Consider the following 4,897-nt stretch of genomic DNA (forward strand, 5'->3'; position numbering starts at 1 on the left):
CTGACGATCGATTTTTGGCGTCAATAATTATACTATTTCTTGTAGTATTAGAAGATAATTCTAATAGGATAAATTTTGTAACACGTTTAAGATATTAGATTTACAATCAGTATAGTTTACAAAATTTTTATACAATATATTGATGTCTCGATAAATTCTTTTATTTTTGTCTATTAAATGTATCTCAATAATTAGAGAAATATTTGTTACAATTTTTAATAATGTATCATTAATTTTTATCTAGTACTCATTATTATTAGGGCAAATGACTTGGTTAAATCAAGTGCATTTTAATATGTCATGAATGTTCCAAACCGAAAATTACAACGTTAAAGTCCTATTGTTGATTTCTATATAAATCGAATTGAATAAATTCGATTTAGCATAACACGTAGTAAGTCGAATCTAAATAATTCGAATTAAGTGAAAGAAGAATTTGAATGCAAATCGAATCTAGTCAATTCGAATTACGTTCGTGGTAAGAAAATGAATAAATCGAATTTAGTGAATTCGATTTCAGAAAACATGTAAATCAAATTAACACGATTCGATTTAGCCCACGGAATTGAAAATCAACGTAAATCAAAACCACTTGTTTCGATTTAATGGATTTGTAAATCGAACTTACTTGTTTCGATTTACATCCAATTGGAACGAGCATAGTTCGAATCAAATTGATTCGATTTCCTTGCTTCTTCGCTATATAAACAAATCGAAGTCACTTGATTCGAACCCAGAAACCACCTATCCCAACCTCAACCCCACCACCCAGTTCCGAGATTCTCTGAAAGCAACCCGATTTGGACCGACTTTGCATGCATGGAGGACGACCCGAATCGTCTGTATCGACTTGATGGAGTCGCGCATATTGCTGGAGCTGTCCACCTCGAGGTTAGTATTTTTTAATATTTAATTTGTTTTTTAAATAAATTAGTAGTTAGTTTGAACTGTTAGTGTGGGATTTTTAAAATAAATCCAGAAACAGATATTTGAATTTAGTTCATGTCAGACTTAGTGAGTCATTAACTATAGAATAGGGCTAGCTGTAGAGTAATGAACAAGGTGCTCAACCCCTTCGGGTGCTCCAACCTCTCCGAATATCGGAACACACAGAGGAGAACTGGGCGCCGCAAAAGCATCGTTTCCCAACTAAGGCATCACAACTTCGATTCAAATTCACGGCAAACGATGGTGAAGCCACTAAATCTGGCTCGAGTGCAATCACCGGCACTGCTGACGAGGATCCAACAGGCAATGCACTAGAGCTGGCTAGATGTCCTGTGGAGTGCATATTCCTGTTCGAGCCTCCAGAACTAGATGCCACATCCACAAGTTTTGCCAACAACTCCGGAGTCCTCACCTCAGGAAACTGACGGCGACAATGATACAGCACCTGCATATCTTCATCACTGCTAATAATGAATGAATCATACTTTACATCATCGCGTAACACGGAAATCGGAATTCGATAGAACAACTTCTCCACCCGTTTCACGCCATGCAGTCCTAGTCTCTGGAGTATAGTATTCTTAAACTCAGCGAAACTTGTCAAAGGTTTGAGAAAAATACTCAGCGGGTCCTTATCAGTGAACTTAATTCCTGATCGCGTTTTCTTCTTAATGGACCCTCTATAGTGCACAAGAGCTACAAAACTCTCATCACTAGCCAATGTGAATCTCATTCTTCTACAAAATTTCGTATAGCAGCTCGTTTTTATATACCTCCTTGCTTTGTAAATCGAAACATTTAAATTCGATTTACTCTAACGTTGGTTGCATGTGTAAATTGAATTTATTTCATTCGATTTAAGATCATCTCTAAATTGAATTGATTTGGTTCGATTTTCATTCAACTTCATTTATTACGTAATTCGAATCATTCAGATTCGATTTACTACCTGTTTTGCTAAATCAAATTTATTCAATTCGATTTATATAGAAACGTGGTTTGAGACTTTGACGTTGTAATTTTCGATTTGGGACATTTAGAACATATTAAAATGCACTTGGTTTAACCAAGTCATTTGCCCTTATTATTATTAGTGTTATCATTATTATTATATATAATTTTTTGTTTTTATATCATTATTTGATATTTGTATAGATAATGGAGAAAAATTAATATTTAATTTAATTCTTAAAATTTGAGGTTAGATTTAATTGATCTTTAAAATTATAATTAACTCAAATTACACTTTTAAATTTATAATTATAATTTATGTTAGCCTCTGAATTTATATCCATTGATGGTATGTTAATTTGACAAATTAACTTGCAATATTAGATAAAATAGAACAATGCCATGTTATATATCGGCGTCCATTAATTTTCAACCAGACGACCACTTTCATATGAATGGAATTAAAATACATCTCTTTTTTACTATTAGTGATCATAAAACAAGATATTTTTTAACCTCTATTTTTGTGAAACGATATTATTTAATTAAAGATTGAGTATCAATATAATACGAAATTGTTTTATTTTATCAAACATGATAAGTTAATATGTCAAATCAATATATTGTTAATGAAAATAAACTTAAAAACTAATTCAAATTATGATTATAAATTTAAAAACTTAATTTAAATAAATTAAAATTTTAGAAATCAATTTAAATAAGATTTTAAATTTAAAAAATTAAATTAAATATTAACTCAAATCAAGAGCCACAAAAATGGGAAATAATATCCCCCGAAGGAAACCGGAATTCATATAAAAAAAACGTATCATCCATGACATTTTGAAATTAAATGCCAATAAATGGGCAATAATTAATAATTAATTCAAAAATGTCAATGGAGATGAGAAATGTGGACCATAAATTTTTTCTCAGACGTTAGTATTTACTATTTAGATTAACATTGACTTAAGTTCTTCTATCACGTAATAAAAATGATTAATTTTCCATAATCATGTTTATCTTAAAACCCTTTATAGCTTTATGTGCATAATATGAATATGACAATAATACTTGAATATGGGTATGTGAGTACAACAATTATGTGTTTATTGGATATGTCGTATTTATAAATCATTAGATTTTATTAGATGAAAAATAAACGCTAATATGAAAGAAGAGTATTGATGGACTCTAATAAATATAGAATATTCTAATATATAAATAAATGTTTTAAATGACAATACTTTAATACACAATACTTTAAATGGCAATAAAATCTTTTATTTTTAAATAATTAAATAAAAAATATATAATCCAAAAATATTAAATAAAAAATATTCATATTTTTGTATTTATATATTTTTATTTAATTATTTAAGAATAAAAGATTTTGTTATCATTTAAAGTATTGTGTATTAAAGTATTGTTATTTAAAGCATTTATTTACGTATTAGGATATTCTATATTTATTAGAGTCTATCAATACTCTTCTTTTATATTAACCTTTGATTTTTATCTAATAAAATCTTGTGGTCTATATAAGTATGGCATATCTAATAAACACATAATTGTTATGCACATTTTAGACATACCCATTAATATAAATTTTATTTGGATAAATAGAAAACAGAAAAATGAATAAAGATTATTTTTACGTCATATTTGTAAATTTTTAATAAAATCTATCAATATAATTGTCTTAATCATTATACTTAATTAAAAAAGGCATTTAATTTGAAATAAAGAAAATAATAAATTTTACACATACAAATGGTACTAGATAAAAACTAAAGAAAACAAGTTTAAGAATCAAGGTTTTTTTTAATGAATATTTAATCAATTTAATTCTTCTTACTCTTCTATCTTTTTCTTTTCTTCTTCACCGCAAACAAATTATGTTTAAATTTTTAATTATGTTATTTGTATATTAAAATTAGTTATCAAAATTATTTATTAATATAAAATATATGTTAAAATATAAATATATATTAAAAATAAATTTAATTACATATATTTATATATAAATATCTTGATAACTGAATTTAATATAAGAATAGTATTTTTGTTAAATCTTTTATTAGCTGTATTAAAAATATTGGTTCCTTACTTAGACAGAAAATGAAACACTTTATAAATATGGGAAACGATGAGTGTTTGAGAGTTGAAGAAGTATCCCGCGTGGAATCAGAGTCCGGTCGATATAGGTGGCGGGTCTTCAAACCCACTCATTCATTTTCCTTTTTTCCTTGAAATTTCTTATTACAATATATAACATACCGTTCTAGTTCTCTCTCTCTCTCTCTCTTTCAACCAACAACTCCTAATTCTCAATTCTCTCTTGTTTGTTGAAGATGAAACCTTTTACGCTTTTCTCCTTCTCGCTTCTGAGTTTGGTGCTTTCCATCGTCTCTGGTTTGGGCCAAGCCCAGCAATTCACTCCTTCCTCTTCTCCTGCTCCTGCTCCTTCAAGTGATGGTAAATTACTCCAATCATGTTTTCTTTTCTATTCAATCATTCTTTAATTCTTTTCTTTTATCCTAATAAACTTTTCTTTTTCTTCTTCTATTTTTAAATTAAAGCAGGCACTTCCCTTGATCAAGGAATTGCTTATCTTCTTATGCTGGTGGCGCTGGCAATCACATATATGTTCCATTGATCTATAGCTAATTACTTACTTCTAATTCAATTATTTTGGGGGGATGTTTCCCCTCAAGATTCTTCAGTTGAGAAAAATTTTGTATTTTCTTTCTTCCAGAGCACTGTAATTATGATTTATGAATGAATTCTTCTTCTTATCTTGCAGTGCTGGGTGCTCTTCCTTTTACTTTTACTTTTACCCTTTCTTTTTTCCGCTTTTCGCATGCAGTTATGCTTTTTCAATTCTTTCCGGCAAAGCCAAGACTAGGTATTAGAATTTTAGAGACCCTCTCACACAAGTTTTATCGCAATATAGTTCACGAATTTCAAGGATAAAAAACTTCCATAACTCGCGCAT

General features: G+C 28.9%; 1 long non-coding RNA gene across 1 annotated transcript; it reads left to right on the forward strand.

Moving 5' to 3' along the window:
- LOC107634379 lies at positions 4,017 to 4,704 on the forward strand. Its single transcript, XR_001618872.2, has 2 exons — positions 4,017 to 4,377; positions 4,485 to 4,704. It is a non-coding gene; the product is annotated as an uncharacterized LOC107634379 (long non-coding RNA).

This window comes from Arachis ipaensis, chromosome B03, assembly GCF_000816755.2.
Source record: "Arachis ipaensis cultivar K30076 chromosome B03, Araip1.1, whole genome shotgun sequence".
In the NCBI taxonomy this organism is placed as follows: domain Eukaryota; kingdom Viridiplantae; phylum Streptophyta; class Magnoliopsida; order Fabales; family Fabaceae; genus Arachis; species Arachis ipaensis.